This window comes from Dendrobates tinctorius, unplaced genomic scaffold (assembly GCF_039654945.1).
Source record: "Dendrobates tinctorius isolate UK_male_01 unplaced genomic scaffold, ASM3965494v1 ptg000228l, whole genome shotgun sequence".
In the NCBI taxonomy this organism is placed as follows: Eukaryota; Metazoa; Chordata; class Amphibia; order Anura; family Dendrobatidae; genus Dendrobates; species Dendrobates tinctorius.
In genome coordinates this window covers 20277-46874 of record NW_027361895.1, presented here as the reverse complement: position 1 = coordinate 46874, position 26598 = coordinate 20277, and the positions used below count along the sequence as shown (strand labels likewise).

At 41.0% G+C, this 26598-nt stretch overlaps 14 non-coding genes across 14 annotated transcripts; all 14 read left to right on the top strand.

Moving 5' to 3' along the window:
* Nucleotides 1-660: 660 nt before the first annotated feature.
* Nucleotides 661-733, top strand: TRNAR-ACG (transfer RNA arginine (anticodon ACG)). Its single transcript has one exon. It is a non-coding gene; the product is annotated as a tRNA-Arg (tRNA).
* Nucleotides 734-2205: 1472 nt separating this feature from the next.
* TRNAR-ACG (transfer RNA arginine (anticodon ACG)) lies at nucleotides 2206-2278 on the top strand. Its single transcript has one exon. It is a non-coding gene; the product is annotated as a tRNA-Arg (tRNA).
* A 1474-nt stretch (nucleotides 2279-3752) lies between these two features.
* TRNAR-ACG (transfer RNA arginine (anticodon ACG)) lies at nucleotides 3753-3825 on the top strand. Its single transcript has one exon. It is a non-coding gene; the product is annotated as a tRNA-Arg (tRNA).
* Nucleotides 3826-5305: 1480 nt separating this feature from the next.
* Nucleotides 5306-5378, top strand: TRNAR-ACG (transfer RNA arginine (anticodon ACG)). The gene has a single exon. It is a non-coding gene; the product is annotated as a tRNA-Arg (tRNA).
* An 8-nt stretch (nucleotides 5379-5386) lies between these two features.
* TRNAH-GUG (transfer RNA histidin (anticodon GUG)) lies at nucleotides 5387-5458 on the top strand. The gene has a single exon. It is a non-coding gene; the product is annotated as a tRNA-His (tRNA).
* Nucleotides 5459-6868: 1410 nt separating this feature from the next.
* On the top strand, nucleotides 6869-6941 carry TRNAR-ACG (transfer RNA arginine (anticodon ACG)). The gene has a single exon. It is a non-coding gene; the product is annotated as a tRNA-Arg (tRNA).
* A 1495-nt stretch (nucleotides 6942-8436) lies between these two features.
* TRNAR-ACG (transfer RNA arginine (anticodon ACG)) lies at nucleotides 8437-8509 on the top strand. The gene has a single exon. It is a non-coding gene; the product is annotated as a tRNA-Arg (tRNA).
* Nucleotides 8510-14821: 6312 nt separating this feature from the next.
* TRNAR-ACG (transfer RNA arginine (anticodon ACG)) lies at nucleotides 14822-14894 on the top strand. Its single transcript has one exon. It is a non-coding gene; the product is annotated as a tRNA-Arg (tRNA).
* Nucleotides 14895-20898: 6004 nt separating this feature from the next.
* On the top strand, nucleotides 20899-20971 carry TRNAR-ACG (transfer RNA arginine (anticodon ACG)). Its single transcript has one exon. It is a non-coding gene; the product is annotated as a tRNA-Arg (tRNA).
* Nucleotides 20972-20979: 8 nt separating this feature from the next.
* TRNAH-GUG (transfer RNA histidin (anticodon GUG)) lies at nucleotides 20980-21051 on the top strand. The gene has a single exon. It is a non-coding gene; the product is annotated as a tRNA-His (tRNA).
* Nucleotides 21052-22468: 1417 nt separating this feature from the next.
* Nucleotides 22469-22541, top strand: TRNAR-ACG (transfer RNA arginine (anticodon ACG)). The gene has a single exon. It is a non-coding gene; the product is annotated as a tRNA-Arg (tRNA).
* Nucleotides 22542-22549: 8 nt separating this feature from the next.
* Nucleotides 22550-22621, top strand: TRNAH-GUG (transfer RNA histidin (anticodon GUG)). Its single transcript has one exon. It is a non-coding gene; the product is annotated as a tRNA-His (tRNA).
* Nucleotides 22622-24801: 2180 nt separating this feature from the next.
* TRNAR-ACG (transfer RNA arginine (anticodon ACG)) lies at nucleotides 24802-24874 on the top strand. Its single transcript has one exon. It is a non-coding gene; the product is annotated as a tRNA-Arg (tRNA).
* Nucleotides 24875-24882: 8 nt separating this feature from the next.
* On the top strand, nucleotides 24883-24954 carry TRNAH-GUG (transfer RNA histidin (anticodon GUG)). The gene has a single exon. It is a non-coding gene; the product is annotated as a tRNA-His (tRNA).
* The last annotated feature ends 1644 nt before the right edge of the window (nucleotides 24955-26598 follow it).

Genomic DNA, 26598 nt, shown 5'->3' with positions numbered 1-26598 from the left:
CTCTGTGCAGGTGGTGCTCAACTCTCTCTCTCTCTATCTCTCTCTCTCTATCTCTCTCTCTTCATCGTCTTACTCTGGCACTCTCTCTCACCCTCTTCGAGGGTGGTGTGCAAGTCTCTACCTCTATCTTCGAGGGTGGCGAACAAGCCTCGCTATTTCTTTCTCACCCTCTTTGCAGGTGGTGCTTAGCTCTCACACTCTCATCACCCACTCTAAGCGCAATCGATCAACTCTTTTCAGCGGTCGATCATCACTAATCTACAATAAAATTCATCACCTTTATTATTTTTCTTTCCTTTTGACAACTTTTGTCTGCCAAGTAGTGATTTTGCTGGTTACTCTCAAGATAGTAATATTAGGTAAAAGGAAACTTTACATATAACTTGTAAATTGTTTCTTTTGCATGATTTCTTTTTCTATCTGCCAACTAGTGAATTTGCTTTCTCGAAAAATGTGAGAAAAATTGAAACATCGCACATGAATGCAGGAAGATAGAAATTGTTCATTCTAAAACATGAATTTCAGATTGAACAAAAATATTTTGTTTCAGATTCTGAGTGGATTGGCAAGAAAAGAAAGACTTATGTGGCGATGACAGCCTATTGCAGGTTTTACTTTGCTTTAGCATGATGGTGCATGAAAAAGAAAACATCAACGTAAGGGCCAGTGGCGCGATGGATAACGCGTCTGACTACGGATCAGAAGATTGTAGGTTCGACTCCTACCTGGCTCGAGAATGTTGCCTTGATCGTATAGTGGTTAGTACTCTGCGTTGTGGCCGCAGCAACCCCGGTTCGAATCCGGGTCACGGCATCTTATAGATTCTGCACAAAGCTTTAAATAAGCTGATTTTTGAAATTTTGCAATCAGTAAATAGGCAGCAAACTTCATCTTCTGCATCAATTCTTCTCTATGCATGCGATGGTTAATATTCAGTGATTCTACCTCCTCACAAAACTTAAGACAAACAGGAACTTCACAAATGACCATAACATTTATACAGAAATGTTTAGCCTCTCTTACAAGATATTCTTTTAAAGCAAAAACAATAGTAATTAGCAAGTGTGGCACTTCATCATCAAGTGTCATTTAACTCAATGCAAAAAACAGTGCCCACAGTTCTGTATTTTCCACGCAGATTTGCTGCAGTTTTAAATACACAGCATGTCACTTCTTTGTGCAGATTCTGCAGCGGTTTGGCACCTGCTCCATGACAGGTGTCAAACCGCAGGGGAGAACCACAGGCTAATCCACAGATAAACCACATGTCTGTTGACAATGTTGACAAGTGGATTTAGACAAATCCATGCGGAAAATTCCACAGCAGAATTGGCAACATGAGCACACACCCTAAGCGTCTTTCTCTGCCTCTCTTGCCAACAGTAATTAGCAAGTTTGACACTTCATCATGCATTCGTGTACTCAGCAATGCTAGTTAGTCGACTGAGTAACAGGTGTCTCTCAGGCATCTTTCTCTCCCCCTCTCTCACCCTCTTCAAGGGTGGTGCACAAGTCTCTAACTCTATCTTTGAGGGTGGTGAACAAGTCTCACAATTTCCTTCTCACCCTCTGTGCAGGTGGTGCTCAACTCTCTCTCTCTCTCTCTTCATCGTCTTACTCTGGCACTCTCTCTCACCCTCTTCGAGGGTGGTGTGCAAGTCTCTACCTCTATCTTCGAGGGTGGCGAACAAGCCTCGCTATTTCTTTCTCACCCTCTTTGCAGGTGGTGCTTAGCTCTCACACTCTCATCACCCACTCTAAGCGCAATCGATCAACTCTTTTCAGCGGTCGATCATCACTAATCTACAATAAAATTCATCACCTTTATTATTTTTCTTTCCTTTTGACAACTTTTGTCTGCCAAGTAGTGATTTTGCTGGTTACTCTCAAGATAGTAATATTAGGTAAAAGGAAACTTTACATATAACTTGTAAATTGTTTCTTTTGCATGATTTCTTTTTCTATCTGCCAACTAGTGAATTTGCTTTCTCGAAAAATGTGAGAAAAATTGAAACATCGCACATGAATGCAGGAAGATAGAAATTGTTCATTCTAAAACATGAATTTCAGATTGAACAAAAATATTTTGTTTCAGATTCTGAGTGGATTGGCAAGAAAAGAAAGACTTATGTGGCGATGACAGCCTATTGCAGGTTTTACTTTGCTTTAGCATGATGGTGCATGAAAAAGAAAACATCAACGTAAGGGCCAGTGGCGCAATGGATAACGCGTCTGACTACGGATCAGAAGATTGTAGGTTCGACTCCTACGTGGCTCGAGAATGTTGCCGTGATCGTATAGTGGTTAGTACTCTGCGTTGTGGCCGCAGCAAATCCGGGTCACGGCATCTTATAGATTCTGCACAAAGCTTTAAATAAGCTGATTTTTGAAATTTTGCAATCAGTAAATAGGCAGCAAACTTCATCTTCTTCATCAATTCTTCTCTATGCATGCGATGGTTAATATTCAGTGATTCTACCTCCTCACAAAACTTAAGACAAACAGGAACTTCACAAATGACCATAACATTTATACAGAAATGTTTAGCCTCTCTTACAAGATATTCTTTTAAAGCAAAAACAATAGTAATTAGCAAGTGTGGCACTTCATCATCAAGTGTCATTTAACTCAATGCAAAAAACAGTGGCCACAGTTCTGTATTTTCCACGCAGATTTGCTGCAGTTTTAAATACACAGCATGTCACTTCTTTGTGCAGATTCTGCAGCGGTTTGGCACCTGCTCCATGACAGGTGTCAAACCGCAGGGGAGAACCACAGGCTAATCCACAGATAAACCACATGTCTGTTGACAATGTTGACAAGTGGATTTAGACAAATCCATGCGGAAAATTCCACAGCAGAATTGGCAACATGAGCACACACCCTAAGCGTCTTTCTCTGCCTCTCTTGCCAACAGTAATTAGCAAGTTTGACACTTCATCATGCATTCGTGTACTCAGCAATGCTAGTTAGTCGACTGAGTAACAGGTGTCTCTCAGGCATATCTCTCTCTCTCTCTCTCTCTCTCTCTCTCTCTCTCTCTCTCTCTCTCTCTCTCTCTCTCTCTCTCTCTCTCTCTCTCTCTCTCTCTCTCTCTCTCTCTCTCTCTCTCTCTCTCTCTCTCTCTCTCTCTCTCTCTCTCTCTCTCTCTCTCCATCGTCTTACTCTGGCACTCTCTCTCACCCTCTTCGAGGGTGGTGTGCAAGTCTCTACCTCTATCTTTGAGGGTGGCGAACAAGCCTCGCTATTTCTTTCTCACCCTCTTTGCAGGTGGTGCTTAGCTCTCACAGTCTCATCACCCACTCTAAGCGCAATCGATCAACTCTTTTCAGCGGTCGATCATCACTAATCTACAATAAAATTCATCACCTTTATTATTTTTCTTTCCTTTTGACAACTTTTGTCTGCCAAGTAGTGATTTTGCTGGTTACTCTCAAGATAGTAATATTAGGTAAAAGGAAACTTTACATATAACTTGTAAATTGTTTCTTTTGCATGATTTCTTTTTCTATCTGCCAACTAGTGAATTTGCTTTCTCGAAAAATGTGAGAAAAATTGAAACATCGCACATGAATGCAGGAAGATAGAAATTGTTCATTCTAAAACATGAATTTCAGATTGAACAAAAATATTTTGTTTCAGATTCTGAGTGGATTGGCAAGAAAAGAAAGACTTATGTGGCGATGACAGCCTATTGCAGGTTTTACTTTGCTTTAGCATGATGGTGCATGAAAAAGAAAACATCAACGTAAGGGCCAGTGGCGCAATGGATAACGCGTCTGACTACGGATCAGAAGATTGTAGGTTCGACTCCTACCTGGCTGGAGAATGTTGCCGTGATCGTATAGTGGTTAGTACTCTGCGTTGTGGCCGCAGCAACCCTAGTTTGAAACCGGGTCATGGTATCTTATAGATTCTGCACAAACCTTTAAATAAGCTGAATTTTGCAATCAGTAAATAGGCAGCAAACTTCATCTTCTTCATCAATTCTTCTCTATGCATGCGATGGTTAATATTCAGTGATTCTACCTCCTCACAAAACTTAAGACAAACAGGAAATGACCATAACATTTATACAGAAATGTTTAGCCTCTCTTACAAGATATTCTTTTAAAGCAAAAACAATAGTAATTAGCAAGTGTGGCACTTCATCATCAAGTGTCATTTAACTCAATGCAAAAAACAGTGCCCACAGTTCTGTATTTTCCACGCAGATTTGCTGCAGTTTTAAATACACAGCATGTCACTTCTTTGTGCAGATTCTGCAGCGGTTTGGCACCTGCTCCATGACAGGTGTCAAACCGCAGGGGAGAACCACAGGCTAATCCACAGATAAACCACATGTCTGTTGACAATGTTGACAAGTGGATTTAGACAAATCCATGCGGAAAATTCCACAGCAGAATTGGCAACATGAGCACACACCCTAAGCGTCTTTCTCTGCCTCTCTTGCCAACAGTAATTAGCAAGTTTGACACTTCATCATGCATTCGTGTACTCAGCAATGCTAGTTAGTCGACTGAGTAACAGGTGTCTCTCAGGCATCTTTCTCTCCCCCTCTCTCTCACCCTCTTCAAGGGTGGTGCACAAGTCTCTAACTCTATCTTTGAGGGTGGTGAACAAGTCTCACAATTTCCTTCTCACCCTCTGTGCAGGTGGTGCTCAACTCTCTCTCTCTCTATCTCTCTCTCTCTATCTCTCTCTCTTCATCGTCTTACTCTGGCACTCTCTCTCACCCTCTTCGAGGGTGGTGTGCAAGTCTCTACCTCTATCTTCGAGGGTGGCGAACAAGCCTCGCTATTTCTTTCTCACCCTCTTTGCAGGTGGTGCTTAGCTCTCACACTCTCATCACCCACTCTAAGTGCAATCGATCAACTCTTTTCAGCGGTCGATCATCACTAATCTACAATAAAATTCATCACCTTTATTATTTTTCTTTCCTTTTGACAACTTTTGTCTGCCAAGTAGTGATTTTGCTGGTTACTCTCAAGATAGTAATATTAGGTAAAAGGAAACTTTACATATAACTTGTAAATTGTTTCTTTTGCATGATTTCTTTTTCTATCTGCCAACTAGTGAATTTGCTTTCTCGAAAAATGTGAGAAAAATTGAAACATCGCACATGAATGCAGGAAGATAGAAATTGTTCATTCTAAAACATGAATTTCAGATTGAACAAAAATATTTTGTTTCAGATTCTGAGTGGATTGGCAAGAAAAGAAAGACTTATGTGGCGATGACAGCCTATTGCAGGTTTTACTTTGCTTTAGCATGATGGTGCATGAAAAAGAAAACATCAACGTAAGGGCCAGTGGCGCGATGGATAACGCGTCTGACTACGGATCAGAAGATTGTAGGTTCGACTCCTACCTGGCTCGAGAATGTTGCCGTGATCGTATAGTGGTTAGTACTCTGCGTTGTGGCCGCAGCAACCCCGGTTCGAATCCGGGTCACGGCATCTTATAGATTCTGCACAAAGCTTTAAATAAGCTGATTTTTGAAATTTTGCAATCAGTAAATAGGCAGCAAACTTCATCTTCTGCATCAATTCTTCTCTATGCATGCGATGGTTAATATTCAGTGATTCTACCTCCTCACAAAACTTAAGACAAACAGGACCTTCACAAATGACCATAACATTTATACAGAAATGTTTAGCCTCTCTTACAAGATATTCTTTTAAAGCAAAAACAATAGTAATTAGCAAGTGTGGCACTTCATCATCAAGTGTCATTTAACTCAATGCAAAAAACAGTGCCCACAGTTCTGTATTTTCCACGCAGATTTGCTGCAGTTTTAAATACACAGCATGTCACTTCTTTGTGCAGATTCTGCAGCGGTTTGGCACCTGCTCCATGACAGGTGTCAAACCGCAGGGGAGAACCACAGGCTAATCCACAGATAAACCACATGTCTGTTGACAATGTTGACAAGTGGATTTAGACAAATCCATGCGGAAAATTCCACAGCAGAATTGGCAACATGAGCACACACCCTAAGCGTCTTTCTCTGCCTCTCTTGCCAACAGTAATTAGCAAGTTTGACACTTCATCATGCATTCGTGTACTCAGCAATGCTAGTTAGTCGACTGAGTAACAGGTGTCTCTCAGGCATCTTTCTCTCCCCCTCTCTCTCACCCTCTTCAAGGGTGGTGCACAAGTCTCTAACTCTATCTTTGAGGGTGGTGAAAAAGTCTCACAATTTCCTTCTCACCCTCTGTGCAGGTGGTGCTCAACTCTCTCTCTCTCTCTCTCTCTATCTCTCTCTCTTCATCGTCTTACTCTGGTACTCTCTCTCACCCTCTTCGAGGGTGGTGTGCAAGTCTCTACCTCTATCTTCGAGGGTGGCGAACAAGCCTCGCTATTTCTTTCTCACCCTCTTTGCAGGTGGTGCTTAGCTCTCACACTCTCATCACCCACTCTAAGCGCAATCGATCAACTCTTTTCAGCGGTCGATCATCACTAATCTACAATAAAATTCATCATCTTTATTATTTTTCTTTCCTTTTGACAACTTTTGTCTGCCAAGTAGTGATTTTGCTGGTTACTCTCAAGATAGTAATATTAGGTAAAAGGAAACTTTACATATAACTTGTAAATTGTTTCTTTTGCATGATTTCTTTTTCTATCTGCCAACTAGTGAATTTGCTTTCTCGAAAAATGTGAGAAAAATTGAAACATCGCACATGAATGCAGGAAGATAGAAATTGTTCATTCTAAAACATGAATTTCAGATTGAACAAAAATATTTTGTTTCAGATTCTGAGTGGATTGGCAAGAAAAGAAAGACTTATGTGGCGATGACAGCCTATTGCAGGTTTTACTTTGCTTTAGCATGATGGTGCATGAAAAAGAAAACATCAACGTAAGGGCCAGTGGCGCAATGGATAACGCGTCTGACTACGGATCAGAAGATTGTAGGTTCGACTCCTACGTGGCTCGAGAATGTTGCCGTGATCGTATAGTGGTTAGTACTCTGCGTTGTGGCCGCAGCAAATCCGGGTCACGGCATCTTATAGATTCTGCACAAAGCTTTAAATAAGCTGATTTTTGAAATTTTGCAATCAGTAAATAGGCAGCAAACTTCATCTTCTTCATCAATTCTTCTCTATGCATGCGATGGTTAATATTCAGTGATTCTACCTCCTCACAAAACTTAAGACAAACAGGAACTTCACAAATGACCATAACATTTATACAGAAATGTTTAGCCTCTCTTACAAGATATTCTTTTAAAGCAAAAACAATAGTAAATAGCAAGTGTGGCACTTCATCATCAAGTGTCATTTAACTCAATGCAAAAAACAGTGCCCACAGTTCTGTATTTTCCACGCAGATTTGCTGCAGTTTTAAATACACAGCATGTCACTTCTTTGTGCAGATTCTGCAGCGGTTTGGCACCTGCTCCATGACAGGTGTCAAACCGCAGGGGAGAACCACAGGCTAATCCACAGATAAACCACATGTCTGTTGACAATGTTGACAAGTGGATTTAGACAAATCCATGCGGAAAATTCCACAGCAGAATTGGCAACATGAGCACACACCCTAAGCGTCTTTCTCTCCCTCTCTTGCCAACAGTAATTAGCAAGTTTGACACTTCATCATGCATTCGTGTACTCAGCAATGCTAGTTAGTCGACTGAGTAACAGGTGTCTCTCAGGCATCTTTCTCTCCCCCTCTCTCTCACCCTCTTCAAGGGTGGTGCACAAGTCTCTAACTCTATCTTTGAGGGTGGTAAACAAGTCTCACAATTTCCTTCTCACCCTCTGTGCAGGTGGTGCTCAACTCTCTCTCTCTCTATCTCTCTCTCTCTATCTCTCTATCTCTCTCTCTCTTCATCGTCTTACTCTGGCACTCTCTCTCACCCTCTTCGAGGGTGGTGTGCAAGTCTCTACCTCTATCTTCGAGGGTGGCGAACAAGCCTCGCTATTTCTTTCTCACCCTCTTTGCAGGTGGTGCTTAGCTCTCACACTCTCATCACCCACTCTAAGCGCAATCGATCAACTCTTTTCAGCGGTCGATCATCACTAATCTACAATAAAATTCATCACCTTTATTATTTTTCTTTCCTTTTGACAACTTTTGTCTGCCAAGTAGTGATTTTGCTTGTTACTCTCAAGATAGTAATATTAGGTAAAAGGAAACTTTACATATAACTTGTAAATTGTTTCTTTTGCATGATTTCTTTTTCTATCTGCCAACTAGTGAATTTGCTTTCTCGAAAAATGTGAGAAAAATTGAAACATCGCACATGAATGCAGGAAGATAGAAATTGTTCATTCTAAAATATGAATTTCAGATTGAACAAAAATATTTTGTTTCAGATTCTGAGTGGATTGGCAAGAAAAGAAAGACTTATGTGGCGATGACAGCCTATTGCAGGTTTTACTTTGCTTTAGCATGATGGTGCATGAAAAAGAAAACATCAATGTAAGGGCCAGTGGCGCAATGGATAACGCGTCTGACTACGGATCAGAAGATTGTAGGTTCGACTCCTACATGGCTCGAGAATGTTGCCGTGATCGTATAGTGGTTAGTACTCTGCGTTGTGGCCGCAGCAACCCTAGTTCGAAACCGGGTCACGCTATCTTATAGATTCTGCACAAACCTTTAAATAAGCTGATTTTTGAAATTTTGCAATCAGTAAATAGGCAGCAAACTTCATCTTCTTCATCAATTCTTCTCTATGCATGCGATGGTTAATATTCAGTGATTCTACCTCCTCACAAAACTTAAGACAAACAGGAACTTCACAAATGACCATAACATTTATACAGAAATGTTTAGCCTCTCTTACAAGATATTCTTTTAAAGCAAAAACAATAGTAATTAGCAAGTGTGGCACTTCATCATCAAGTGTCATTTAACTCAATGCAAAAAACAGTGCCCACAGTTCTGTATTTTCCACGCAGATTTGCTGCAGTTTTAAATACACAGCATGTCACTTCTTTGTGCAGATTCTGCAGCGGTTTGGCACCTGCTCCATGACAGGTGTCAAACCGCAGGGGAGAACCACAGGCTAATCCACAGATAAACCACATGTCTGTTGACAATGTTGACAAGTGGATTTAGACAAATCCATGCGGAAAATTCCACAGCAGAATTGGCAACATGAGCACACACCCTAAGCGTCTTTCTCTGCCTCTCTTGCCAACAGTAATTAGCAAGTTTGACACTTCATCATGCATTCGTGTACTCAGCAATGCTAGTTAGTCGACTGAGTAACAGGTGTCTCTCAGGCATCTTTCTCTCCCCCTCTCTCTCACCCTCTTCAAGGGTGGTGCACAAGTCTCTAACTCTATCTTTGAGGGTGGTGAACAAGTCTCACAATTTCCTTCTCACCCTCTGTGCAGGTGGTGCTCAACTCTCTCTCTCTCTCTCTCTCTCTCTCTCTCTCTCTCTCTCTCTCTCTCTCTCTCTCTCTCTCTCTCTCTCTCTCTCTCTCTCTCTCTCTCTCTCTCTCTCTCTCTCTCTCTCTCTCTCTCTCTCTCTCCTAACAGGTTGTGCTTCATTGTCTTACTCTGGCACTCTCTCTCACCCTCTTCGAGGGTGGTGTGCAAGTCTCTACCTCTATCTTCGAGGGTGGCGAACAAGCCTCGCTATTTCTTTCTCACCCTCTTTGCAGGTGGTGCTTAGCTCTCACACTCTCATCACCCACTCTAAGCGCAATCGATCAACTCTTTTCAGCGGTCGATCATCACTAATCTACAATAAAATTCATCATCTTTATTATTTTTCTTTCCTTTTGACAACTTTTGTCTGCCAAGTAGTGATTTTGCTGGTTACTCTCAAGATAGTAATATTAGGTAAAAGGAAACTTTACATATAACTTGTAAATTGTTTCTTTTGCATGATTTCTTTTTCTATCTGCCAACTAGTGAATTTGCTTTCTCAAAAAATGTGAGAAAAATTGAAACATCGCACATGAATGCAGGAAGATAGAAATTGTTCATTCTAAAACATGAATTTCAGATTGAACAAAAATATTTTGTTTCAGATTCTGAGTGGATTGGCAAGAAAAGAAAGACTTATGTGGCGATGACAGCCTATTGCAGGTTTTACTTTGCTTTAGCATGATGGTGCATGAAAAAGAAAACATCAACGTAAGGGCCAGTGGCGCAATGGATAACGCGTCTGACTACGGATCAGAAGCATCACGGCATCTTATAGATTCTGCACAAAGCTTTAAATAAGCTGATTTTTGAAATTTTGCAATCAGTAAATAGGCAGCAAACTTCATCTTCTTCATCAATTCTTCTCTATGCATGCGATGGTTAATATTCAGTGATTCTACCTCCTCACAAAACTTAAGACAAACAGGAACTTCACAAATGACCATAACATTTATACAGAAATGTTTAGCCTCTCTTACAAGATATTCTTTTAAAGCAAAAACAATAGTAATTAGCAAGTGTGGCACTTCATCATCAAGTGTCATTTAACTCAATGCAAAAAGCAGTGGCCACAGTTCTGTATTTTCCACGCAGATTTGCTGCAGTTTTAAATACACAGCATGTCACTTCTTTGTGCAGATTCTGCAGCGGTTTGGCACCTGCTCCATGACAGGTGTCAAACCGCAGGGGAGAACCACAGGTTAATCCACAGATAAACCACATGTCTGTTGACAATGTTGACAAGTGGATTTAGACAAATCCATGCGGAAAATTCCACAGCAGAATTGGCAACATGAGCACACACCCTAAGCGTCTTTCTCTCCCTCTCTTGCCAACAGTAATTAGCAAGTTTGACACTTCATCATGCATTCGTGTACTCAGCAATGCTAGTTAGTCGACTGAGTAACAGGTGTCTCTCAGGCATCTTTCTCTCCCCCTCTCTCTCACCCTCTTCAAGGGTGGTGCACAAGTCTCTAACTCTATCTTTGAGGGTGGTGAACAAGTCTCACAATTTCCTTCTCACCCTCTGTGCAGGTGGTGCTCAACTCTCTCTCTATCTCTCTCTCTCTCTCTCCATCGTCTTACTCTGGCACTCTCTCTCACCCTCTTCGAGGGTGGTGTGCAAGTCTCTACCTCTATCTTCGAGGGTGGCGAACAAGCCTCGCTATTTCTTTCTCACCCTCTTTGCAGGTGGTGCTTAGGCTCTCACACTCTCATCACCACTCTAAGCGCAATCGATCAACTCTTTTCAGCGGTCGATCATCACTAATCTACAATAAAATTCATCACCTTTATTATTTTTCTTTCCTTTTGACAACTTTTGTCTGCCAAGTAGTGATTTTGCTGGTTACTCTCAAGATAGTAATATTAGGTAAAAGGAAACTTTACATATAACTTGTAAATTGTTTCTTTGCATGATTTCTTTTTCTATCTGCCAACTAGGAATTTGCTTTCTCGAAAATGTGAGAAAAATTGAAACATCGCACATGAATGCAGGAAGATAGAAATTGTTCATTCTAAACATGAATTTCAGATTGAACAAAATATTTTGTTTCAGATTCTGAGGGATTGGCAAGAAAAGAAAGACTTATGTGGCGATGACAGCCTATTGCAGGTTTTACTTTGCTTTAGCATGATGTGCATGAAAAAGAAAACATCAACGTAAGGGCCAGTGGTGCAATGATAACGCGTCTGACTACGGATCAGAAGATTGTAGGTTCGACTCCTACCTGGCAGGAGAATGTTGCCGTGATCGTATAGTGGTTAGTACTCTGCGTTGTGGCCGCATCACCCTAGTTCGAAACCGGGTCACGCTTCTATAGATTCTGCACAAACCTTTAAATAAGCTGATTTTGAAATTTTGCAATCAGTAAATAGGCAGCAAACTTCATCTTCTTCATCAATTCTTCTCTATGCATGCGATGGTAATATTCAGTGATTCTACCTCCTCACAAAACTTAGACAAACAGTAACTTCACAAATGACCATAACATTTATACAGAAATGTTTAGCCTCTCTTACAAGATATTCTTTTAAAGCAAAAACAATAGTAATTAGCAAGTGGTGGGCACTTCATCATCAAGTGTCATTTAACTCAATGCAAAAAGCAGTGGCCACAGTTCAGTATTTTCCACGGCAGATTTGCTGCAGTTTTAAATACACAGCATGTCACTTCTTTGTGCAGATTCTGCAAGCGGTTTTGGCACCTGCTCCATGACAGGTGTCAAACCGCAGGGGAGAACCACAGGCTAATCCACAGATAAACCACATGTCTGTTGACAATGTTGACAAGTGGATTTAGACAAATCCATGCGGAAAATTCCACAGCAGAATTGGCAACATGAGCACACACCCTAAGCGTCTTTCTCTCCCTCTCTTGCCAACAGTAATTAGCAAGTTTGACACTTCATCATGCATTCGTGTACTCAGCAATGCTAGTTAGTCGACTGAGTAACAGGTGTCTCTCATGCATCTTTCTCTCCCCCTCTCTCTCACCCTCTTCAAGGGTGGTGCACAAGTCTCTAACTCTATCTTTGAGGGTGGTGAACAAGTCTCACAATTTCCTTCTCACACTCTGTGCAGGTGGTGCTCAACTCTCTCTCTCTCTCTCTCTCTCTCTCTCTCTCTCTCTCTCTCTCTCTCTCTCTCTCTCTCTCTCTCTCTCTCTCTCTCTCTCTCTCTCTCTCTCTCTCTCTCTCTCTCTCTCTCTCTCTCTCTCTCTCTCTCTCCTAACAGGTTGTGCTTCATCGTCTTACTCTGGCACTCTCTCTCACCCTCTTCGAGGGTGGTGTGCAAGTCTCTACCTCTATCTTCGAGGGTGGCGAACAAGCCTCGCTATTTCTTTCTCACCCTCTTTGCAGGTGGTGCTTAGCTCTCACACTCTCATCACCCACTCTAAGCGCAATCGATCAACTCTTTTCAGCGGTCGATCATCACTAATCTACAATAAAATTCATCATCTTTATTATTTTTCTTTCATTTGACAACTTTTGTCTGCCAAGTAGTGATTTTGCTGGTTACTCTCAAGATAGTAATATTAGGTAAAAGGAAACTTTACATATAACTTGTAAATTGTTTCTTTTGCATGATTTCTTTTTCTATCTGCCATCTAGTGAATTTGCTTTCTCGAAAAATGTGAGAAAAATTGAAACATCGCACATGAATGCAGGAAGATAGGAAATTGTTCATTCTAAAACATGAATTTCAGATTGAACAAAAATATTTTGTTTCAGATTCTGAGTGGATTGGCAAGAAAAGAAAGACTTATGTGGCGATGACAGCCTATTGCAGGTTTTACTTTGCTTTAGCATGATGGTGCATGAAAAAGAAAACATCAACGTAAGGGCCAGTGGCGCAATGGATAACGCGTCTGGACTACGGATCAGAAGATTGTAGGTTCGACTCCTACGTGGCTCGAGAATGTTGCCGTGATCGTATAGTGGTTAGTACTCTGCGTTGTGGCCGCAGCAAATCCGGGTCACGGCATCTTATAGATTCTGCACAAAGCTTAAATAAGCTGATTTTTGAAATTTTGCAATCAGTAAATAGGCAGCAAAACTTCATCTTCTTCATCAATTCTTCTCTATGCATGCGATGGTTAATATTCAGTGATTCTACCTCCTCACAAAACTTAAGACAAACAGGAACTTCACAAATGACCATAACATTTATACAGAAATGTTTAGCCTCTCTTACAAGATATTCTTTTAAAGCAAAAACAATAGTAAATAGCAAGTGTGGCACTTCATCATCAAGTGTCATTTAACTCAATGCAAAAAACAGTGCCCACAGTTCTGTATTTTCCACGCAGATTTGCTGCAGTTTTAAATACACAGCATGTCACTTCTTTGTGCAGATTCTGCAGCGGTTTGCACCTGCTCCATGACAGGTGTCAAACCGCAGGGGAGAACCACAGGCTAATCCACAGATAAACCACATGTCTGTTGACAATGTTGACAAGTGGATTTAGACAAATCCATGCGGAAAATTCCACAGCAGAATTGGCAACATGAGCACACACCCTAAGCGTCTTTCTCTCCCTCTCTTTGCCAACAGTAATTAGCAAGTTTGACACTTCATCATGCATTCGTGTACTCAGCAATGCTAGTTAGTCGACTGAGGTAACAGGTGTCTCTCAGGCATCTTTCTCTCCCCCCTCTCTCTCACCCTCTTCAAGGGTGGTGCACAAGTCTCTAACTCTATCTTTGAGGGTGGTAAACAAGTCTCACAATTTCCTTCTCACCCTCTGTGCAGGTGGTGCTCAACTCTCTCTCTCTCTATCTCTCTCTCTCTATCTCTCTATCTCTCTCTCTCTTCATCGTCTTACTCTGGCACTCTCTCTCACCCTCTTCCGAGGGTGGTGTGCAAAGTCTCTACCTCTATCTTCGAGGGTGGCGAACAAGCCTCGCTATTTCTTTCTCACCCTCTTTGCAGGTGGTGCTTAGCTCTCACACTCTCATCACCCACTCTAAGCGCAATCGATCACTCTTTTCAGCGGTCGATCATCACTAATCTACAATAAAATTCATCACCTTTATTATTTTTCTTTCCTTTTGACAACTTTTGTCTGCCAAGTAGTGATTTTGCTTGTTACTCTCAAGATAGTAATATTAGGTAAAAGGAAACTTTACATATAACTTGTAAATTGTTTCTTTTGCATGATTTCTTTTTCTATCTGCCAACTAGTGAATTTGCTTTCTCGAAAAATGTGAGAAAAATTGAAACATCGCACATGAATGCAGGAAGATAGAAATTGTTCATTCTAAAATATGAATTTCAGATTGAACAAAATATTTTGTTTCATATTTTGTTTCAGATTCTGAGTGGATTGGCAAGAAAAGAAAGACTTATGTGGCGATGACAGCCTATTGCAGGTTTTACTTTGCTTTAGCATGATGGTGCATGAAAAAGAAAACATCAATGTGAGGGCCAGTGGCGCAATGGATAACGCGTCTGACTACGGATCAGAAGATTGTAGGTTCGACTCCTACATGGCTCGAGAATGTTGCCGTGATCGTATAGTGGTTAGTACTCTGCGTTGTGGCCGCAGCAACCCTAGTTCGAAACCGGGTCACGCTATCTTATAGATTCTGCACAAACCTTTAAATAAGCTGATTTTTGAAATTTTGCAATCAGTAAATAGGCAGCAAACTTCATCTTCTTCATCAATTCTTCTCTATGCATGCGATGGTTAATATTCAGTGATTCTACCTCCTCACAAAACTTAAGACAAACAGGAACTTCACAAATGACCATAACATTTATACAGAAATGTTTAGCCTCTCTTACAAGATATTCTTTTAAAGCAAAAACAATAGTAATTAGCAAGTGTGGCACTTCATCATCAAGTGTCATTTAACTCAATGCAAAAAACAGTGCCCACAGTTCTGTATTTTCCACGCAGATTTGCTGCAGTTTTAAATACACAGCATGTCACTTCTTTGTGCAGATTCTGCAGCGGTTTGGCACCTGCTCCATGACAGGTGTCAAACCGCAGGGGAGAACCACAGGCTAATCCACAGATAAACCACATGTCTGTTGACAATGTTGACAAGTGGATTTAGACAAATCCATGCGGAAAATTCCACAGCAGAATTGGCAACATGAGCACACACCCTAAGCGTCTTTCTCTGCCTCTCTTGCCAACAGTAATTAGCAAGTTTGACACTTCATCATGCATTCGTGTACTCAGCAATGCTAGTTAGTCGACTGAGTAACAGGTGTCTCTCAGGCATCTTTCTCTCCCCCTCTCTCTCACCCTCTTCAAGGGTGGTGCACAAGTCTCTAACTCTATCTTTGAGGGTGGTGAACAAGTCTCACAATTTCCTTCTCACCCTCTGTGCAGGTGGTGCTCAACTCTCTCTCTCTCTCTCTCTCTCTCTCTCTCTCTCTCTCTTCTCTCTCTCTCTCTCTCTCTCTCTCTCTCTCTCTCTCTCTCTCTCTCTCTCTCTCTCTCTCTCCTAACAGGTTGTGCTTCATTGTCTTACTCTGGCACTCTCTCTCACCCTCTTCGAGGGTGGTGTGCAAGTCTCTACCTCTATCTTCGAGGGTGGCGAACAAGCCTCGCTATTTCTTTCTCACCCTCTTTGCAGGTGGTGCTTAGCTCTCACACTCTCATCACCCACTCTAAGCGCAATCGATCAACTCTTTTCAGCGGTCGATCATCACTAATCTACAATAAAATTCATCATCTTTATTATTTTTCTTTCCTTTTGACAACTTTTGTCTGCCAAGTAGTGATTTTGCTGGTTACTCTCAAGATAGTAATATTAGGTAAAAGGAAACTTTACATATAACTTGTAAATTGTTTCTTTTGCATGATTTCTTTTTCTATCTGCCAACTAGTGAATTTGCTTTCTCAAAAAATGTGAGAAAAATTGAAACATCGCACATGAATGCAGGAAGATAGAAATTGTTCATTCTAAAACATGAATTTCAGATTGAACAAAAATATTTTGTTTCAGATTCTGAGTGGATTGGCAAGAAAAGAAAGACTTATGTGGCGATGACAGCCTATTGCAGGTTTTACTTTGCTTTAGCATGATGGTGCATGAAAAAGAAAACATCAACGTAAGGGCCAGTGGCGCAATGGATAACGCGTCTGACTACGGATCAGAAGCATCACGGCATCTTATAGATTCTGCACAAAGCTTTAAATAAGCTGATTTTTGAAATTTTGCAATCAGTAAATAGGCAGCAAACTTCATCTTCTTCATCAATTCTTCTCTATGCATGCGATGGTTAATATTCAGTGATTCTACCTCCTCACAAAACTTAAGACAAACAGGAACTTCACAAATGACCATAACATTTATACAGAAATGTTTAGCCTCTCTTACAAGATATTCTTTTAAAGCAAAAACAATAGTAATTAGCAAGTGTGGCACTTCATCATCAAGTGTCATTTAACTCAATGCAAAAAGCAGTGGCCACAGTTCTGTATTTTCCACGCAGATTTGCTGCAGTTTTAAATACACAGCATGTCACTTCTTTGTGCAGATTCTGCAGCGGTTTGGCACCTGCTCCATGACAGGTGTCAAACCGCAGGGGAGAACCACAGGTTAATCCACAGATAAACCACATGTCTGTTGACAATGTTGACAAGTGGATTTAGACAAATCCATGCGGAAAATTCCACAGCAGAATTGGCAACATGAGCACACACCCTAAGCGTCTTTCTCTCCCTCTCTTGCCAACAGTAATTAGCAAGTTTGACACTTCATCATGCATTCGTGTACTCAGCAATGCTAGTTAGTCGACTGAGTAACAGGTGTCTCTCAGGCATCTTTCTCTCCCCCTCTCTCTCACCCTCTTCAAGGGTGGTGCACAAGTCTCTAACTCTATCTTTGAGGGTGGTGAACAAGTCTCACAATTTCCTTCTCACCCTCTGTGCAGGTGGTGCTCAACTCTCTCTCTATCTCTCTCTCTCTCTCTCCATCGTCTTACTCTGGCACTCTCTCTCACCCTCTTCGAGGGTGGTGTGCAAGTCTCTACCTCTATCTTCGAGGGTGGCGAACAAGCCTCGCTATTTCTTTCTCACCCTCTTTGCAGGTGGTGCTTAGCTCTCACACTCTCATCACCCACTCTAAGCGCAATCGATCAACTCTTTTCAGCGGTCGATCATCACTAATCTACAATAAAATTCATCACCTTTATTATTTTTCTTTCCTTTTGACAACTTTTGTCTGCCAAGTAGTGATTTTGCTGGTTACTCTCAAGATAGTAATATTAGGTAAAAGGAAACTTTACATATAACTTGTAAATTGTTTCTTTTGCATGATTTCTTTTTCTATCTGCCAACTAGTGAATTTGCTTTCTCGAAAAATGTGAGAAAAATTGAAACATCGCACATGAATGCAGGAAGATAGAAATTGTTCATTCTAAAACATGAATTTCAGATTGAACAAAAATATTTTGTTTCAGATTCTGAGTGGATTGGCAAGAAAAGAAAGACTTATGTGGCGATGACAGCCTATTGCAGGTTTTACTTTGCTTTAGCATGATGTGCATGAAAAAGAAAACATCAACGTAAGGGCCAGTGGTGCAATGGATAACGCGTCTGACTACGGATCAGAAGATTGTAGGTTCGACTCCTACCTGGCAGGAGAATGTTGCCGTGATCGTATAGTGGTTAGTACTCTGCGTTGTGGCCGCATCAACCCTAGTTCGAAACCGGGTCACGCTATCTTATAGATTCTGCACAAACCTTTAAATAAGCTGATTTTTGAAATTTTGCAATCAGTAAATAGGCAGCAAACTTCATCTTCTTCATCAATTCTTCTCTATGCATGCGATGGTTAATATTCAGTGATTCTACCTCCTCACAAAACTTAAGACAAACAGGAACTTCACAAATGACCATAACATTTATACAGAAATGTTTAGCCTCTCTTACAAGATATTCTTTTAAAGCAAAAACAATAGTAATTAGCAAGTGTGGCACTTCATCATCAAGTGTCATTTAACTCAATGCAAAAAGCAGTGGCCACAGTTCAGTATTTTCCACGCAGATTTGCTGCAGTTTTAAATACACAGCATGTCACTTCTTTGTGCAGATTCTGCAGCGGTTTGGCACCTGCTCCATGACAGGTGTCAAACCGCAGGGGAGAACCACAGGCTAATCCACAGATAAACCACATGTCTGTTGACAATGTTGACAAGTGGATTTAGACAAATCCATGCGGAAAATTCCACAGCAGAATTGGCAACATGAGCACACACCCCTAAGCGTCTTTCTCTCCCTCTCTTGCCAACAGTAATTAGCAAGTGTTGACACTTCATCATGCATTCGTGTACTCAGCAATGCTAGTTAGTCGACTGAGTAACAGGTGTCTCTCAGGCATCTTTCTCTCCCCCTCTCTCTCACCCTCTTCAAGGGTGGTGCACAAGTCTCTAACTCTATCTTTGAGGGGTGGTGAACAAGTCTCACAATTTCCTTCTCACACTCTGTGCAGGTGGTGCTCAACTCTCTCTCTCTCTCTCTCTCTCTCTCTCTCTCTCTCTCTCTCTCTCTCTCTCTCTCTCTCTCTCTCTCTCTCTCTCTCTCTCTCTCTCTCTCTCTCTCTCTCTCTCTCTCTCTCTCTCTCTCTCTCCTAACAGGTTGTGCTTCATCGTCTTACTCTGGCACTCTCTCTCACCCTCTTCGAGGGTGGTGTGCAAGTCTCTACCTCTATCTTCGAGGGTGGCGAACAAGCCTCGCTATTTCTTTCTCACCCTCTTTGCAGGTGGTGCTTAGCTCTCACACTCTCATCACCCACTCTAAGCGCAATCGATCAACTCTTTTCAGCGGTCGATCATCACTAATCTACAATAAAATTCATCATCTTTATTATTTTTCTTTCATTTTGACAACTTTTGTCTGCCAAGTAGTGATTTTGCTGGTTACTCTCAAGATAGTAATATTAGGTAAAAGGAAACTTTACATATAACTTGTAAATTGTTTCTTTTGCATGATTTCTTTTTCTATCTGCCATCTAGTGAATTTGCTTTCTCGAAAAATGTGAGGAAAAATTGAAACATCGCACATGAATGCAGGAAGATAGAAATTGTTCATTCTAAAACATGAATTTCAGATTGAACAAAAATATTTTGTTTCAGATTCTGAGTGGATTGGCAAGAAAAGAAAGACTTATGTGGCGATGACAGCCTATTGCAGGTTTTACTTTGCTTTAGCATGATGGTGCATGAAAAAGAAAACATCAACGTAAGGGCCAGTGGTGCAATGGATAACGCGTCTGACTACGGATCAGAAGATTGTAGGTTCGACTCCTGGCTGGAGAATGTTGCCGTGATCGTATAGTGGTTAGGACTCTGCGTTGTGGCCGCAGCAACCCTAGTTTGAAACCGGGTCACGGTATCTTATAGATTCTGCACAAACCTTTAAATAAGCTGATTTTTGAAATTTTGCAATCAGTAAATAGGCAGCAAACTTCATCTTCTTCATCAATTCTTCTCTATGCATGCGATGGTTAATATTCAGTGATTCTACCTCCTCACAAAACTTTTGTCTGCCAAGTAGTGATTTTGCTGGTTACTCTCAAGATAGTAATATTAGGTAAAAGGAAACTTTACATATAACTTGTAAATTGTTTCTTTTGCATGATTTCTTTTTCTATCTGCCAACTAGTGAATTTGCTTTCTCGAAAAATGTGAGAAAAATTGAAACATCGCACATGAATGCAGGAAGATAGAAATTGTTCATTCTAAAACATGAATTTCAGATTGAACAAAAATATTTTGTTTCAGATTCTGAGTGGATTGGCAAGAAAAGAAAGACTTATGTGGCGATGACAGCCTATTGCAGGTTTTACTTTGCTTTAGCATGATGGTGCATGAAAAAGAAAACATCAACGTAAGGGCCAGTGGTGCAATGGATAACGCGTCTGACTACGGATCAGAAGATTGTAGGTTCGACTCCTGGCTGGAGAATGTTGCCGTGATCGTATAGTGGTTAGGACTCTGCGTTGTGGCCGCAGCAACCCTAGTTTGAAACCGGGTCACGGTATCTTATAGATTCTGCACAAACCTTTAAATAAGCTGATTTTTGAAATTTTGCAATCAGTAAAAAGGCAGCAAACTTCATCTTCTTCATCAATTCTTCTCTATGCATGCGATGGTTAATATTCAGTGATTCTACCTCCTCACAAAACTTTTGTCTGCCAAGTAGTGATTTTGCTGGTTACTCTCAAGATAGTAATATTAGGTAAAAGGAAACTTTACATATAACTTGTAAATTGTTTCTTTTGCATGATTTCTTTTTCTATCTGCCAACTAGTGAATTTGCTTTCTCGAAAAATGTGAGAAAAATTGAAACATCGCACATGAATGCAGGAAGATAGAAATTGTTCATTCTAAAACATGAATTTCAGATTGAACAAAAATATTTTGTTTCAGATTCTGAGTGGATTGGCAAGAAAAGAAAGACTTATGTGGCGATGACAGCCTATTGCAGGTTTTACTTTGCTTTAGCATGATGGTGCATGAAAAAGAAAACATCAACGTAAGGGCCAGTGGCGCAATGGATAACGCGTCTGACTACGGATCAGAAGATTGTAGGTTCGACTCCTACCTGGCTCGAGAATGTTGCCGTGATCGTATAGTGGTTAGTACTCTGCGTTGTGGCCGCAGCAACCCCGGTTCGAATCCGGGTCACGGCATCTTATAGATTCTGCCCAAAGCTTTAAATAAGCTGATTTTTGAAATTTTGCAATCAGTAAATAGGCAGCAAACTTCATCTTCTTCATCAATTCTTCTCTATGCATGCGATGGTTAATATTCAGTGATTCTACCTCCTCACAAAACTTAAGACAAACAGGACCTTCACAAATGACCATAACATTTATACAGAAATGTTTAGCCTCTCTTACAAGATATTCTTTTAAAGCAAAAACAATAGTAATTAGCAAGTGTGGCACTTCATCATCAAGTGTCATTTAACTCAATGCAAAAAACAGTGCCCACAGTTCTGTATTTTCCACGCAGATTTGCTGCAGTTTTAAATACACAGCATGTCACTTCTTTGTGCAGATTCTGCAGCGGTTTGGCACCTGCTCCATGACAGGTGTCAAACCGCAGGGGAGAACCACAGGCTAATCCACAGATAAACCACATGTCTGTTGACAATGTTGACAAGTGGATTTAGACAAATCCATGCGGAAAATTCCACAGCAGAATTGGCAACATGAGCACACACCCTAAGCGTCTTTCTCTCCCTCTCTTGCCAACAGTAATTAGCAAGTTTGACACTTCATCATGCATTCGTGTACTCAGCAATGCTAGTTAGTCGACTGAGTAACAGGTGTCTCTCAGGCATCTTTCTCTCCCCCTCTCTCTCACCCTCTTCAAGGGGTGGTGCACAAGTCTCTAACTCTATCTTTGAGGGTGGTGAACAAGTCTCACAATTTCCTTCTCACCCTCTGTGCAGGTGGTGCTCAACTCTCTCTCTATCTCTCTCTATCTCTCTCTCTCTCTCTCTTCATCGTCTTACTCTGGCACTCTCTCTCACCCTCTTCGAGGGTGGTGTGCAAGTCTCTACCTCTATCTTCGAGGGTGGCGAACAAGCCTCGCTATTTCTTTCTCACCCTCTTTGCAGGTGGTGCTTAGCTCTCACACTCTCATCACCCACTCTAAGCGCAATCGATCAACTCTTTTCAGCGGTCGATCATCACTGATCTACAATAAAATTCATCACCTTTATTATTTTTCTTTCCTTTTGACAACTTTTGTCTGCCAAGTAGTGATTTTGCTGGTTACTCTCAAGATAGTAATATTAGGTAAAAGGAAACTTTACATATAACTTGTAAATTGTTTCTTTTGCATGATTTCTTTTTCTATCTGCCAACTAGTGAATTTGCTTTCTCGAAAAATGTGAGAAAAATTGAAACATCGCACATGAATGCAGGAAGATAGAAATTGTTCATTCTAAAACATGAATTTCAGATTGAACAAAAATATTTTGTTTCAGATTCTGAGTGGATTGGCAAGAAAAGAAAGACTTATGTGGCGATGACAGCCTATTGCAGGTTTTACTTTGCTTTAGCATGATGGTGCATGAAAAAGAAAACATCAAAGTAAGGGCCAGTGGCGCAATGGATAACGCGTCTGACTACGGATCAGAAGATTGTAGGTTCGACTCCTACCTGGCTCGAGAATGTTGCCGTGATCGTATAGTGGTTAGTACTCTGCGTTGTGGCCGCAGCAACCCCGGTTCGAATCCGGGTCACGGCATCTTATAGATTCTGCACAAAGCTTTAAATAAGCTGATTTTTGAAATTTTGCAATCAGTAAATAGGCAGCAAACTTCATCTTCTTCATCAATTCTTCTCTATGCATGCGATGGTTAATATTCAGTGATTCTACCTCCTCACAAAACTTAAGACAAACAGGAACTTCACAAATGACCATAACATTTATACAGAAATGTTTAGCCTCTCTTACAAGATATTCTTTTAAAGCAAAAACAATAGTAATTAGCAAGTGTGGCACTTCATCATCAAGTGTCATTTAACTCAATGCAAAAAGCAGTGGCCACAGTTCAGTATTTTCCACGCAGATTTGCTGCAGTTTTAAATACACAGCATGTCACTTCTTTGTGCAGATTCTGCAGCGGTTTGGCACCTGCTCCATGACAGGTGTCAAACCGCAGGGGAGAACCACAGGCTAATCCACAGATAAACCACATGTCTGTTGACAATGTTGACAAGTGGATTTAGACAAATCCATGCGGAAAATTCCACAGCAGAATTGGCAACATGAGCACACACCCTAAGCGTCTTTCTCTGCCTCTCTTGCCAACAGTAATTAGCAAGTTTGACACTTCATCATGCATTCGTGTACTCAGCAATGCTAGTTAGTCGACTGAGTAACAGGTGTCTCTCAGGCATCTTTCTCTCCCCCTCTCTCTCACCCTCTTCAAGGGTGGTGCACAAGTCTCTAACTCTATCTTTGAGGGTGGTGAACAAGTCTCACAATTTTCTTCTCACACTCTGTGCAGGTGGTGCTCAACTCTCTCTCTCTCTCTCTCTCTCTCTCTCTCTCTCTCTCTCTCTCTCTCTCTCTCTCTCTCTCTCTCTCTCTCTCTCTCTCTCTCTCTCTCTCTCTCTCTCTCTCTCTCTCTCTCTCTCTCTCTCTCTCTCTCTCTCTCTCCTAACAGGTTGTGCTTCATCGTCTTACTCTGGCACTCTCTCTCACCCTCTTCGAGGGTGGTGTGCAAGTCTCTACCTCTATCTTCGAGGGTGGCGAACAAGCCTCGCTATTTCTTTCTCACCCTCTTTGCAGGTGGTGCTTAGCTCTCACACTCTCATCACCCACTCTAAGCGCAATCGATCAACTCTTTTCAGCGGTCGATCATCACTAATCTACAATAAAATTCATCATCTTTATTATTTTTCTTTCATTTTGACAACTTTTGTCTGCCAAGTAGTGATTTTGCTGGTTACTCTCAAGATAGTAATATTAGGTAAAAGGAAACTTTACATATAACTTGTAAATTGTTTCTTTTGCATGATTTCTTTTTCTATCTGCCATCTAGTGAATTTGCTTTCTCGAAAAATGTGAGAAAAATTGAAACATCGCACATGAATGCAGGAAGATAGAAATTGTTCATTCTAAAACATGAATTTCAGATTGAACAAAAATATTTTGTTTCAGATTCTGAGTGGATTGGCAAGAAAAGAAAGACTTATGTGGCGATGACAGCCTATTGCAGGTTTTACTTTGCTTTAGCATGATGGTGCATGAAAAAGAAAACATCAACGTAAGGGCCAGTGGTGCAATGGATAACGCGTCTGACTACGGATCAGAAGATTGTAGGTTCGACTCCTGGCTGGAGAATGTTGCCGTGATCGTATAGTGGTTAGGACTCTGCGTTGTGGCCGCAGCAACCCTAGTTTGAAACCGGGTCACGGTATCTTATAGATTCTGCACAAACCTTTAAATAAGCTGATTTTTGAAATTTTGCAATCAGTAAATAGGCAGCAAACTTCATCTTCTTCATCAATTCTTCTCTATGCATGCGATGGTTAATATTCAGTGATTCTACCTCCTCACAAAACTTTTGTCTGCCAAGTAGTGATTTTGCTGGTTACTCTCAAGATAGTAATATTAGGTAAAAGGAAACTTTACATATAACTTGTAAATTGTTTCTTTTGCATGATTTCTTTTTCTATCTGCCAACTAGTGAATTTGCTTTCTCGAAAAATGTGAGAAAAATTGAAACATCGCACATGAATGCAGGAAGATAGAAATTGTTCATTCTAAAACATGAATTTCAGATTGAACTAAAATATTTTGTTTCAGATTCTGAGTGGATTGGCAAGAAAAGAAAGACTTATGTGGCGATGACAGCCTATTGCAGGTTTTACTTTGCTTTAGCATGATGGTGCATGAAAAAGAAAACATCAACGTAAGGGCCAGTGGCGCAATGGATAACGCGTCTGACTACGGATCAGAAGATTGTAGGTTCGACTCCTACCTGGCTCGAGAATGTTGCCGTGATCGTATAGTGGTTAGTACTCTGCGTTGTGGCCGCAGTAACCCCGGTTCGAATCCGGGTCACGGCATCTTATAGATTCTGCACAAAGCTTTAAATAAGCTGATTTTTGAAATTTTGCAATCAGTAAATAGGCAGCAAACTTCATCTTCTTCATCAATTCTTCTCTATGCATGCGATGGTTAATATTCAGTGATTCTACCTCCTCACAAAACTTAAGACAAACAGGACCTTCACAAATGACCATAACATTTATACAGAAATGTTTAGCCTCTCTTACAAGATATTCTTTTAAAGCAAAAACAATAGTAATTAGCAAGTGTGGCACTTCATCATCAAGTGTCATTTAACTCAATGCAAAAAACAGTGCCCACAGTTCTGTATTTTCCACGCAGATTTGCTGCAGTTTTAAATACACAGCATGTCACTTCTTTGTGCAGATTCTGCAGCGGTTTGGCACCTGCTCCATGACAGGTGTCAAACCGCAGGGGAGAACCACAGGCTAATCCTCATGTCTGTTGACAATGTTGACAAGTGGATTTAGACAAATCCATGCGGAAAATTCCACAGCAGAATTGGCAACATGAGCACACACCCTAAGCGTCTTTCTCTCCCTCTCTTGCCAACAGTAATTAGCAAGTTTGACACTTCATCATGCATTCGTGTACTCAGCAATGCTAGTTAGTCGACTGAGTAACAGGTGTCTCTCAGGCATCTTTCTCTCCCCCTCTCTCTCACCCTCTTCAAGGGTGGTGCACAAGTCTCTAACTCTATCTTTGAGGGTGGTGAACAAGTCTCACAATTTTCTTCTCACACTCTGTGCAGGTGGTGCTCAACTCTCTCTCTCTCTCTCTCTCTCTCTCTCTCTCTCTCTCTCTCTCTCTCTCTCTCTCTCTCTCTCTCTCTCTCTCTCTCTCTCTCTCTCTCTCTCTCTCTCTCTCTCTCTCTCTCTCTCTCTCTCTCTCTCTCCTAACAGGTTGTGCTTCATCGTCTTACTCTGGCACTCTCTCTCACCCTCTTCGAGGGTGGTGTGCAAGTCTCTACCTCTATCTTCGATGGTGGCGAACAAGCCTCGCTATTTCTTTCTCACCCTCTTTGCAGGTGGTGCTTAGCTCTCACACTCTCATCACCCACTCTAAGCGCAATCGATCAACTCTTTTCAGCGGTCGATCATCACTAATCTACAATAAAATTCTTCATCTTTATTATTTTTCTTTCATTTTGACAACTTTTGTCTGCCAAGTAGTGATTTTGCTGGTTACTCTCAAGATAGTAATATTAGGTAAAAGGAAACTTTACATATAACTTGTAAATTGTTTCTTTTGCATGATTTCTTTTTCTATCTGCCATCTAGTGAATTTGCTTTCTCGAAAAATGTGAGAAAAATTGAAACATCGCACATGAATGCAGGAAGATAGAAATTGTTCATTCTAAAACATGAATTTCAGATTGAACAAAAATATTTTGTTTCAGATTCTGAGTGGATTGGCAAGAAAAGAAAGACTTATGTGGCGATGACAGCCTCTTGCAGGTTTTACTTTGCTTTAGCATGATGGTGCATGAAAAAGAAAACATCAACGTAAGGGCCAGTGGTGCAATGGATAACGCGTCTGACTACGGATCAGAAGATTGTAGGTTCGACTCCTGGCTGGAGAATGTTGCCGTGATCGTATAGTGGTTAGGACTCTGCGTTGTGGCCGCAGCAACCCTAGTT